This window comes from Gobio gobio (genome assembly GCF_949357685.1).
Source record: "Gobio gobio genome assembly, chromosome: 24".
In the NCBI taxonomy this organism is placed as follows: Eukaryota; Metazoa; Chordata; class Actinopteri; order Cypriniformes; family Gobionidae; genus Gobio; species Gobio gobio.
Window position 1 is genome coordinate 16438075 of NC_137120.1, and position 13920 is coordinate 16451994.

The following is a 13920-nucleotide window of genomic DNA, read 5'->3' on the forward strand; positions in this document are numbered from 1 at the left end:
CTATAACTATATGTCTAAATAATAAGATGTATAAATGTACATTTAAATAGTTTATTAATCCTTTACTTACACTTTCTAAATGATCATATGAACCACTGACTACTCCTAAATAACTGGTTTGTAAATAATGTAATACTTAATTTAGAAATTATAAATTGATCATTTATAAAGTATGAAAATACAATTGTTAAACACATTTTAGATATGCTTATAAATCAAGAATAAAGCTTTTATAGCTGTATTTATAAACTATCCATTAATGTCTATTGATGCTTTATAAATGATGAGTCAACTATTTACTAATGCTTAACTAATGCTTCATAGTGTGTAGTTATTATAAAGTGTAGCCTTAAGGTCATGAACGCAGGAACTAACTGTTCCACATTTTGCATTGAGAGCATAATTTAGATATATTTTTCTCCAGGTCTCCAATTGAAAATTTTCTAGTGACCGATCACATCTAAATTTTTCAGTTGGCCAAATTGAATTTCTGTGAATTGATGCACACCCAGGTTCCTAACTGACGACGAAGACTTGACACAGCAGCCATCAAGTGTTGGCGTGCAGAGGTTTTTTTCCAATAATTAGAAACTCAGAACTTTTTCAGAATTAAGTAGTAGGAAATTATATCCAATCATCAATTTTTTTTAATATCAGCTATGCATTCTGTTAATCTTGTAAATTGGTAAGTTTTTTGTCAGGGCGCGAAGAAATATAGAGCTGAGTATCATCAGCATAACAGCGAAAACTAATGCCATGCTTCCTAATGATATCTCTCATGGGTAGAATGTACAGGGTGAAAAGCAACAGTCCTAGCACTGAGCCTTGAGGTACTCCATACTGAACTTGTGATCGATATGACATCTCTTAATTTACTGCTACAAACTGATAACGGTCAGATAAGTATGATTTGAACCATGCCAATGCAATTCCACTAATGCCAAAATAATTTTCATGTCTATTTAAAAGAATGTTGTGGTCGAGAGTATCAAATGCAGCACTAAGATCCAGTAACACTAATTGAGAGATACAACCAAGTTTGTCCTCACAGATACAAGTTCTTTCTAAAAAATGTATATTGTGAGGATACTGCCTTTTCTAGTATTAATAACCATATAACTCTGAACGAACATTCTATTTATATAACTTTGAGAGACCATTGCCAGAACATTTGACAAAGTTCTGAGAATGTTTCCTGTTAGCTGGGTATTTGCTGGACAGTATTCTGTATATCATCATTCCGGTCAGCCCTTCATCGAATGAGCAATAATTTACTCTGGATTTTATCACAGAACAAAATAAAAGAGCAGATACCGAAATCTGTTTGTGAAGCCTTACACTTATCTCACTAAAAGGAAAAGCAACAAGAGTGATGTCTAGCGGTCGGGATGCTTGGAGGTCCTGATGAGATCACTTGAGTGGTGTCAGTGAGAAACGGCTGGCTTTTATACTGAGTGGTGGAGGATGACATTGGCCTGCTTTATCTCGAGGTCTTGCAGGGTGAGATTGGACAGCGGAATGAAGTGGCCTTAAAAAGTATTTACAGCAAACAGCATGACATCATTCTAGACCTTCTTTCTAGGTCAATAAATCTCAGTGGCTAGGAAAGCCGCATTGTACTGTGCTGCTCATCTTGTAGGTTATGATTAGGATTAAAACAAACAACACATTTGTATACATGATTCCTGAGTCATTCTTGCTATGCGATACATTAAATAATTATCGTATTGATGCTTAACTGGACTGAAAAGCTTTCATATAAACATCTCAATCATTTCAAATGAGTCTGATTAAAAGAGCTGGTGTTGAATATGATGATATTATCAACATCCTCAATTCAAAATTCAGCCAACTCCGATTTGTTTAGAACAGACATCAGCCATACAAAGTAAGCTATGGGTAGGCTTTTAGTCTGGCCCACCATAGCATGGCAATCTAATATGTACATGTAATATTTGTGAGCAAGTGGTTTTCTGAAATGTACATAAGCCACATATCCTGTATTAGCAATGGCAGGTTGTCGATACAGGACTACATTGTGATTTCTCTTTGTGATATAGTTCAGGACCCGGGTTGGATCTCTCTCCTGCTTTGATCTCTATCCTGCTTTGTTTTTGTTTTAAAAAAATATGTTGCAGCCGCTCACACTTGATCGCACTGAGCTTAGTGCTTACAGTATTTAGTTTCTGCAAAACTAGTAGCACCTAGCGGAATTAAAAAAAAATTATGCAACCTTGCAAGCGGTCCTTCCCATGCTTCGCGCTCAAACATCACAAACACAGCTGAACGGCAGCTTGAGAAGGCATCAAGATGTAGAAGTAGACTATATTAAAAGACAATAGACAATAAAAGTTCCAACATATAAGGAATACTTATACTTACTAGCTGTGTTGCTATTTGTCAATCAGATTTTTGGATTGATTAAGGGGTAATGCGAATTACCCACCCACCCTATTAGGGGCCCACCCATCATCCACTTTCTGCCTACGCCAATGGTTTAACGTGTTAAAATATTTAACGCAATTAACTCAGCATCTGTTTTTCTGTCATCCCTTGGCTAGCATAACATTATATGATCATGCTCTTATTCGTGCAAATGCTCTCAAGCGACAAGACAAAAGAGAACACGCTGTCTGTGAATGTCCTGACTATGACAAACACACACACACACACACACACACACACACACACACACACACAAGTCATAAGAGAATGCGCTATCTGTGAATGTCCTGACTATGACACACACACACACGACAAGACAGAAGAGAACTGTCTGTGAATGTCCTGACTGTGACACATTTTGTGGAGTATAAATCATAAGAGCAGTCTTAAATGAGTTAAATAAACAGTTTTGAGAGAATGAGATGGACGTGACAGCGCGTCAGATCCGTGTCATGTTCGGCAACAGCAGATCTTAAAGGGACAGCAGCCACTAATGATGTCATTAATGTTCATCACAGAACAAAAGTAACAAAGAAAATTACTCACTGCTCTTGACTAAAGAACTTTTGTAGCTTTAATAAAGATTAATCTATATTTAATTCATAATTTTCAGGCCTTTGATATTCAGACTTTATTCAATTTCTGTAGTACATGCAGTGCACATGTAAACGAATATGTGATAAAACTGTGGATTAATTTGAATTGACACAACTAAGGGTTTTTGTAGTTTACACAGAGATGATAATAATATTGTTTTCATAAGCTTGCAGTTTGAAACCTGATGCTGTTGTGTAAACGTCATGTAAAATATACGCATTGACTGTTTCTGTATGTTACATGGTAACGCCAGTAGGTGGCGACTAGTCACCATCTTTATGAGAGAGTCATTGAAAAGATTTGTTTAAAAACACTTTCTGCTTCTGAAATCGCTGCATTTGGTTTCAAACTTGCTTTGAGACTTACGCTCTATATAGTATGAATGTGTGTTGTATAAATACAGTTCGGAGGTAATACATCCACCATGTTGTTGCTTCACCTCCTTTCACAAATCTTCTCCCGTGGCCTCATGGGATATTAAAGTGTCCATTGGTAGCACACTTCAGAATCTCACTGGAAGTAGTAGGTCATCCAGGTACTGTTATGGATACAAATGAATTCAGACATACTACTCAGCTCAAATAATGTTTTAAGCCTACTATAGAATATGGAAGTAGGCATGTTTGGATGCAGGTATATTTTTCAGTCATGTGACAAGCACTGAGACCTGGAGGGCAAAACAAGCTTGTGGTTTCAAGCCACAAATATTTAGATTTCAAAAGAAGACAGCAATCACTAAAAACAGCGGGACATTCTAAAACACTTAACGTGAAAAACTCTTAAAGGGGGGGTGAAATGCTGTTTCATGCATACTGATCTTTTTGCACTGTTAAAGACTTGGATTCCCATGCTAAACATGGACACAGTTTCAAAAGCTAAGGTGGACGTTTGATGGGAGTATTTCTTTGCCAAAATTAGTACTTCCTTTTAGTCATAAGTTTCGGAAAGTTTTTTTCGATCATGGGTCCGCTTGACGTCAACAGGGCGGAATTTCCTTGTATGGGCCGTACGGACAATTCTACCGGAAGAGCGCGCGCGAGAGAGAGAGAGAGAGAGAGAGAGAGAGAGAGAGAGAGAGAGAGAGAGAGAGAGAGAGAGAGAGAGAGAGAGAGAGAGAGAGAGAGAGAGAGAGAGCGTGAAAGCAATAGGCTACGCCCATCAAAGCGCTGGCTCGTACAGATGGATTTGCAGATTTGCTTTTCCGGATCAGCAACTGAGTTGCGCAAATATTTATGTCTGTTCCCTGCATTTCGGTGCCGATTGTTTTATAAACAAGGCCCAGTTCGACGACGGATTTTCAGATCGCCTAATACTGAAGGATGGAGCGGTCCCAACGATAAAGGTCCCAACGTTGGTTTGACTGCTTCAAATGTCTGTTTTTGCCTATGGCCATCAAGTAGCCCAAACATGATCACGTATTGATCAATGGAGCATGCGATGTATAGTGTGTGTACATTTGTTTAGCTGGCCACTATATGTGTATGTTTGTGTATTGTAAAAGCACTCCAAACAACAATACACAAAGAGTGGGGAAATATGTTGAACTAAATAAGCGCGCTTCTTCATTCAAATGCGCTACTATTCCATGTCTTTCTATGTAAACACTAGCCTGACGCGCAAAACCAGTCCGCTTACTACAAATCATGTCTACACAAACCACGCGTAAACACACACACACACACACACACACACACACACACACACATTGTAACACTCGCGCTTGACATGGTGTTCTAAATAACACAAGCCGCTAAACATATTATATAGTTAGTGTAACTTATACCACATAGTCGACGTCCTGCTCTAGTCGTTTTTGCTGCTGCTCCTGTTCAACTTCAGCCTCTGGGTCTGATTCCGGATCATAGATGTATGGCTGTATCTGATTAAAAGCCATTTTTTATGTTGAATGAAGTTTTCCCCCGCTTTTAGGGATGACGCAGCTTTCAGACGCACTCAACACAGTAACAGCGGCGCGCGCTCGACATTCTTTAGCTCCGCCCACACGATACGCCCCCAGCCGCACGGCTTTTTTCGGAAAGACTCGGAACAGCGCATCTTCCTTTTATAATTATAATAAAAATAAAGACTTTTCGGAGATATGCAGGATGCAATGCTACTCTATAGGTACTCAAGATTGACATGAGACTGACTGAAACTGAGTGTCCCCCCCCCCCCTTTAAACTTAAACAGTGACATTAAAAGACCAAATTCAGTATACACTTTACTGATGATGCATAAGCAGATGAGCTCAGAATATGAATGTAACACGCTAAATTGCATGTTGAGCATTTTCTTTTAAATTGTTTTCTATGGGAAAAAATGCTTAACGTGAAACCTGCACACTGTGTTTATATTCTGAGTTCATAGATACACAGTATGATTTATAAATAAAGTGTATACTGCATTTTATTCCTTCAATATCACTGTCTTAATGCATGAAGCATGATTTTCTAATTGAAAATGTCTAACATGCAATATAGCATGTTGCATTCATATTCTGGGCTCATCTGTTTGCCTGTACATAGTATGCATAATCAATATTAGCTTCAGTAGAATTAGCAGGTAGTAAATCTGATCAAAAATAACTGTCAGGCTGTGGAGGAGAGCCTTGTTTTGCCCTCCAGGCATTCCAAAGGGTGTGAAAACTATGAATTGCAAGATAGAAATTTGGACTGGTTATGCTTCGGTTTCAATAAACATGTCAGTAAACATGGCTGTTAATCCCAAACACTGACTGTGCCTAACTGAAATGTTTCAAACCAAACACATTTTCTTGGAAATATAGTTTTAATCGGTAAACAATGCATTTTTCCTGTCCCCAATATCGCTTCATCTTGTTGCTTTTCAACCCTTTAACCCTTAAATGCATACCTCATTCACTACAATCCTCCTCATTCATTTTTTAAACTTAGACATCAACCTTCTTAGTATTCCTCAATCAATCCATTTTAAACAATATAACAAGAAAAAATTAAAATAAAACTATAATTGAATGCCTGTTTTTTCCACTAGTTTTTTGTCACAATTGTATAGGGTCACTAACAAACCGAGGTGTGTAAGATTTTACTTTTTTTCTGCACAATAATAAATGAATCTATAATGACGAAATAAGTACAATTCACCTTTATTCCACAAGGTGGCAATGTCTGATACACAATGATGAAGTGGCGTTTCACTCATAGTTACCTCAGAGAGAAAACTAAACAATAATAATTATAATCTGCAAATTTGAAATGGCTCAGCGATTTACTGCAGAGCAAGTCCTGAACACAATCAAATATTAGTATCACTGTCACTGTCACTTGATGATGGATTTTGTGAAGGAAGCAGTCAATGATCGAAATATTGATTTTGAAGACGATGAAAATGAGTTTTGAGAATATGTGTGAGGTCGCGAATATGAGCCAGATGCTGAATGTACTGCGAAATGAGCTCTGATGAGTACAGTGATGATGGTATAAAAAATCTGCTCAAACGGAACCCTTCCAAGCTCCCAAAGGTAACAAAATATGTTTTATTTTATTTGTCTGTAATTATTACTCTAATATCAAGAGTTTTATATATTATCGTGACAGGTATATATCTATCCATGTTAGATATAGATCCGGGTCGCTAAAGATTCAAGAGTTTTATTTGTCACATACACAGTTATATACACAATATACAACTGGCAGTGAAATGTAAACAGGTCCGCTCCATGGACAGTGCAAATAACAGTTACAAGAAATTAAAATAGAAATAGAATAAAATTAGAATAAAAAGTATTAACATAAGTAGAATTATAAATAAATCAAGTAAAAGATAAAAATAGGAAATAAGATAAAAATAAAAATATAAAAATTAAAATATAAAAATATAAAAAAATAAGTGGATATGATAAGTGAGATAAACTGTAGACTTAGAAATAAGTGGTTAACATAAATATATATATATGTATATATAAAGAAGTATAATGTGCAAGGTTTATTACAGGTTGTAACGCAGTAACAATAGGAAAGTAAAGTGCAGTGCAATGGCAGTATGTGGATGTTAATGTTTAAACTGGATGTTTATGTGTGTGCGGGGGTGAAGTGAAGTCACGTGACTGAGTTCAGGAGTCTGATGGCCTGGGGGAAGAAACTCCTCCTGAGTCTTTCAGTCTTTGCCATCAGGCTACGGAAGCGCTTACCAGATGGCAGCAGGGTGAAGTGAGAGTTTGCAGGGTGATTAATGTCTCTGATGATTTTAGTAGCTCTACCTCTGCAGCGTTTGGTGTAGATGTCCTGCAGAGACGGGAGAGCTGAGCCTGAGATGCGCTCGGATAAGCGCACCACTCTTTGCAGGGCTTTGGAATCGTGACTGGTGCTGTTCCCGTACCACGCTGTGATGCACTGAGTCAGGACACTTTCTATCGCCCCTCGATAGAAAGTTTTCAGGATGGCTGGTGAAACCCTGAATTTCCTCAGCTGGCGCAGGTGGTACAGTCTTTGCCTGGCTTTTTTCACCTGTGTCTGGATGTGTGTAGTCCAGGTCAGATCCTCGGAGATGTTCACACCCAGGTATTTGAAGCTGCTCACTCTCTCTACCGGTGTCCCGCTGATCATGAGAGGGGAGTATGACCGATGCTGTCTCTTCCTGAAGTCCACAATCAGTTCTTTGGTCTTGTTAACATTCAGAGAGAGACAGTTGTCCTGGCACCATGATGTCAGTTGCTCCACTTCGTCCAAGTATGCCGTCTCATTGTTGTTGGAGATGAGACCCAGGACAACAGTATCATCAGCAAACTTGATGATAGAGGTGGAGCTGTGTGTGGACAAACAGTCATGGGTGTAGAGAGAGTAGAGCAGGGGACTCAGCACACAGCCCTGTGGAGCTCCAACACTCAGGGTGATGGAGGTGGAGGTGAACTGGCCTACTCTCACCGCCTGGGGTCTGCCAGTGAGGAAATCTTCAATCCAGAGGCAGAGAGAAGAATTCAGGCCTAGATCCAGGAGTTTGTGTGTTAGCTTAATGGGAACTATGGTGTTAAAGGCTGAGCTATAGTCAATAAAAAGCAGCCTGACATAGTTCCCACTTTTGCTGTCGATGTGAGTGAGGCAGGAGTGAAGGACGTGAGAGATGGCATCTTCAGTCGATCTATTGGGGCGATAGGCAAACTGAAGAGGGTCCAAAGTGTCAGGAATGGAGGAGCAAATGTTGTTTTTAATGAGTCTCTCAAAGACCTTCATGACTAAAGATGTGAGAGCCACTGGACGATAGTCATTTAGGCAAGAGGGTTTACTGATCTTAGGTACAGGGATGATGGAGGATCGTTTGAAGGAGGTGGGGACAACAGATGTAGCAAGGGACTCGTTAAATATGGATGTAAAGAGCCCTGCGAGCTGATCAGCACAGGACCGCAGAACACGACCTGAAATACCATCCGGCCCAGCAGCTTTCCTGACATCCACACGTTTGAGTGCCCTCCGAACCTCGTCCTCCGAGACAGAGATCACGTGACTGTTGCTGCTCTGAGGGACTCTCTCTGACGCGTCACTCGCCGGAGTCGCGCTGCCGCGATTACCATCAAAGCAAGCGTAGAAAGAGTTTAACTCGTTCACCAGCAACGGATCAGCTCTCACCTCTGCAGAGGATTTAGTTCCAAAAGCACAGATGGTCCTCAGTCCCTGCCACATCCGCCGGGAGTCGTTGAGTTGGAAATGAGATTCCACTCGGTCTTTATAGCGGAGTTTTGCGGCTTTAACGGCGCGCCGGAGGGCGTAACATGAAGCTTTGTACTCCCTCATATCCCCCGTTTGGAGACCGGCATTGTACGCGATAGTGCGCGTGTTAACTGCAGTGCGGATTGAACTGTCCACCCACGGTTTCTGATTAGGGAAGGACGTTATAGTTATTGTTTGTGTGGCTTGCTCTGTCAGTGTGTTGATAAAGCAGAGCGCCACTTCTGTGAACTCGCTGACGTCTTCAGAACTCGCGCGGAACATGTCCCAGTCGACGTCATCAAGAGCTGCCTGTAGCGTGATCTCTGAATGGGATGACCAGCGTTTGACTTCCCTCCTCACCGGGGGCTCTTGAACGAGCCTTTGTTTATATTCCGGTGTGAGGAAAATGGCGGCATGGTCCGATTTGCCAAAAGCTGGCTGTGACCGAGCTTTGTAGGCGTTCTTAAACGGAGAGTAGCAATGATCCAGTGTGTTTGCTCCTCGTGTGGGACAGGAGACATGCTGGTGAAAGTTTGGCAATACTTTCTTTAGGTTAGCTTTGTTAAAATCACCCGCGACGATGAAAGCAGCGTCGGGGTGTTTGTTTATGAAGCCGCTGGTCACATCATGGAGGGCAGATAAAGCCAGCCCCGTGTCTGCCTGTGGTGGAATATAAACGGCAGTGGCGATGACCGAGGAAAACTCCCTCGGTAGGTAGAAAGGCCGGCACATGAGAGTTAAATGTTCCAAGTGAGGCGAGCAGGATCACGAAAGAATGGAGATGTTCCTAGGATCGCACCATTTCTTGTTTATCATGAAACACACTCCACCGCCTTTAGATTTCCCGGCCTCGGCTGTTCTGTCCATCCGAAAAACAGAGAAGTTCTCGGACGGCGTCACGGCTGTATCCGGGACCGCTGGCGTGAGCCATGTTTCGGACAGACAATAGATGTTGCAGTCTCTCATGTCCCGTTGAAAACTTATCCTGGCTCTAAGATCGTCCATCTTATTCTCCAAGGATTGGACATTTGCGAGCAAAATGCTCGGGAGAGGAGGACTGAATGCTCTTTTTCTCAGTCTGTTGCGGATCCCAGCGCGTTTCCCACGGTGTTTTTTGAATCTTCGCCGTCGACTCGAGTGGCCATTGTTCAACTCGGCGTCCCGGCGAATCTCAGATGGAAGATTGGAGAAAGTGTCCTGAAACAGGTCAGTGTAGCGGTAACCAATTTCCAGAAGTGTTTTGCTGTCGTAACAGATCAAAGCAGATGATCCGTTGGAAAAAATAGAGAGTAAAAGAGAGTAGAATAATAAATAAAAGCAAAGTCTTAGCGGAGCGACCTGAACGGCGACCGAGCACGGCGGCGCCATCTTAAGATCTCCGAATATGTAAGAATGTTTGGCAAAACAGTTTTGGAGGGAAAAAAACAGCACAAATTTGAAGTTTTAGCAATGGATTTGACCAATTCTGTCATATTTGGTGATGTAAATTGCTTTGTTTCACTCAAAATGACTGAAATCAATAATATCACAATTTATAAAACATGGTTAAAAACACCTCTCAGCTCGCTAGTTCCATCCTGTTAGGTGTCCTCTTCATTGTCATTGCATGAAGTTTAAGCTTTAAGATTAAGTGCCTGATTTTGACTAGTCTGACATAAGCTTTCTCTTTGAAATCAGACATTTCACTTTCATAAGTTATAGGAAACACAAGCATAATCCTTGAATAATCCCCTCTTAATGAAATAAGGGTGTGTGGGACGCATTCAAATCCGAGATCATGCACAACAGCAATGCTAATTACAACAGTATTAACGAGGATGTTATGATTACACTTGATTACGTAGATGCTGTTTAGGTTTGTGAGATTCTATACAGTCTCAGGCTCTTACTTTAATGGTAATTCTGCAAATGTCAAGGGCTACAAATCAGTCAGGCATAGGCAAACTAAAGCGCTGTCTCCTTGCAGCAAGCATAAGAACCCTGCTCAAGCTGCGAAATGCATTGCTGATAGTTTCTCCTGCCGTGGAAATGGAGAAGGTTTCAGGGGTATTATGGCGAGGGAGGGGCAATTACCTGAGCACAATTACTGTATCTAACAGCCGCCATCCATCATCCTCTCCTCCCTCTCACAGGAGATTCTGTTCCGTAGCCTTATTCTGCTCCCGCTTTCCAGAGGAATTGCAGAGACACTCGGTCGTCTTGGTGAGTCTGGCACAGACTTTAAAATGGCAATTGAAAACCTGAGCGGCATTCCAAAAAGCTCCTTTTCCGCTCGCCCGCAGCCCCGCCCGTCCCATCTACACCTGTCAAGAACGGATCTGGGAAAATCTGGGAAAAGAAGCACAGGGGAAATGCTGGAGAACTATCGAAACAACCCTGGAGAATGACAAGCTTTATCTTCGACAGGAGGTAAATGCATTGATGTGAAGAGGAAATGCAGCGCCACTTAATTAAAATGCATGACCTTCAGTGACATGCTCAAATCAAATTGCACACCTGTGATATAAGAAAATAAGAAGCTACAATTTTCCATCCCAAGAATGTAAATTTTATATCAGACAATCCAGCAGGTGGATGAATTAGACATTTCACATGGGGACTAAAGGACGGCCAATCACGGTCGCCAACGGGGAAGTCATTTTGGCTCGGATGGAGCAATACGCCACCCCTTCGGGCCTTTTAAGTGCTTGAGTTATACGACTTTATGGCAGAGAAGAGATATTAGATGGAGATTAGATTCGATACAAATCCGCCCTTTAAAGAACCATGAAGATGGCAGCAAACAAGGTATATCCAATCTTTTTTTTTTTAGCTCTCCTTCCTTTTTATAACAACGGCTCATCTGGGGCCTGAGACATGAGGAGAGCGAGGTGAGTGAGAGGAATACTGATGAAGATTCAGCTGAAAGAACAGGTGCTGGTGGAGACAGGTGAGCAGAGAAGTGATCCTGAATATCTAATGGAGCCTCAGGGCAGTCAGGTTAGTGCAGAGGTGTCTTTGATTAATAATTATGCCATGTTCTCTGAGAAACCCTAGACCCAGTGTGTGTGTGTGTGTGTGTGCGTGTGTGTGTGTGTGTGTGTGTGTGTGGTCTACTTTCACTTAATACACAAGCATTTAGAGCGCCCCTACTATGCTTTTACGAATATTGCCTTTCATGTAGTTTGTAGTGTTTGAGAATGTAAAAGGCCTGCAAATATAGATCAAAGTGCAGATACATAGAGTTATTGTCTCCTGAGTCATCAGTAATTCCAGTTTTACTTTCTACTCGAATGTATGTAGGTTTGTAACAAATTTGCATAATGTGAGCATATGGTCTTCATAGGCTTCCCGTGAACAATGTCTACGTTGACCCGCCCTGTACTGTAGTTGTAGCTGAGACTGTGTGTTGTCGACATGTCGAGAAGACACTGTTTTCTGCACTGCAAAAGCAAAATCCTCTTTGATGCACTTCCTAAGGATGAGGACTCAAATTGATAGAGAGTGTGTGTCGAGCGTGATAGAGTGAGATAGAGCTGAAATTCAGAAATGATAATGGGAGTTTGGTTTCCGACCAGAGTAGACCAATCACAACAGACTGGACCATATGACCAATCAGAGCAGAGTAGACCAATCACATCAACAGACTGAGCCATCTGACCAATCAGAGCAGAGTAGACTAATCACAACAGACTGGATCATCTGACCAATCAGAGCAGAGCAGACCAATCACAACAGACTGGGCCATCTGACCAATCAAAGCAGAGTAGGAAAGGATGGGTTTAGAGAGACCGGATCCTTGATCAAACCATTTCAGACACTGTGAGAAAAGAGGTGATGCCGAAATGTATATTATCCGAAAATTGAGTTAAACTGTGTTAATTGAACTTGAGTTAAAATATATATATATTTAATCCAATATTTGGTGACAATTATAGCATAATGAGAGATTTACAAGCAATTTAAAAGGTCCGAGCTTTTGACCAGGAACACCAAATTAGGTGGAGGATATTCAACACAGCACGAGGGCAACAAAATAGTTTGCCTTTTGTTCTTCTGTGGGACAAAATATAAGATAATTTGAAAATTGTCTGGATTTTTTGTTAGTGCAGTCCAATGACTTGTTGTTTTGAATCAACTTTCATTGTTTGGACAAAAAAAGTTATTCAAAAAGTATCTTCGTTTGTGCTCCACAGAAGAAAGTCAGTCTTGTCACTCCACAGGTTTGTAACCACATGAAGGTGAGTAACATTTTTAAGGAAATACAATTCTAGGATACACGTGGAATCACACTTGGTTCAGTCCCCACGGAGAGACAGCTGTCTGACCCATGTGTTACTCTCCTCTGTCAATCCAACTACAACTCGGGACTCTGATAAGGGTTTTTTTTCCCCAAAAGTTCTGTGCTCAACATAAAACATAGATTGTATCACAAGGCAGAACTTTCTCCAACTCTCCAAGAAAGAGCATCCGCTCACATCACCCTCGCCTCAGGCACGAAGACAGAACAGTCATCACTCCAACTTTGATTTCCAGTCATGTCCACCTGGGAGAACATTTGGATTTCAAAGACAAAGTGAGTGCTTATGAAAGCAGGCATCTCTAGTGAAGTTCTCACACATCTGACATTGAACTACTGCCAACAATCTTGCAGAATAGAAGCCCTCAACATCAACTGACTAGGAGGATGGATGTAAACCAATGAACTAAACCTGGTCTTATAATGAGACATTGTCATGACATCATTTACGATTCATGTACCTGGCTCACAAATAATTGTGTCCAAAACTGCGTTCCCAAAGGCAAAGATTGAGCAGAATGAAAAATTCTAATGGCAAGCTCTGTAAAGGTAGAGCTCTTAAGGTTACTTTTCACCATTTGTTCATTCATTCTACATACACAAGTATGATGCATACACTCATGCATACATAGATGGAATAGAATATAAATATTTAATGAGCTTTGGCCTTTGGGTCACTGCCAGGAATTGTAATAGGCTACATTCTGAAAGAGAGTAGTTAAAGAATTTCATGAGTAAGGTGACATTTCACTGCACTGGTGACTGTCCTAGGAAGAAAAGGCTGGAATTCCACAAAACACACTTCATCTTGGTACCATTAAGTATGTTTTGAAACAAGTTTTACATTATTTAACAAAGTTTTGGATGCAATTAGGTTACATCACAACAATTTAAAACCATTCTATAAACTCCAAATAT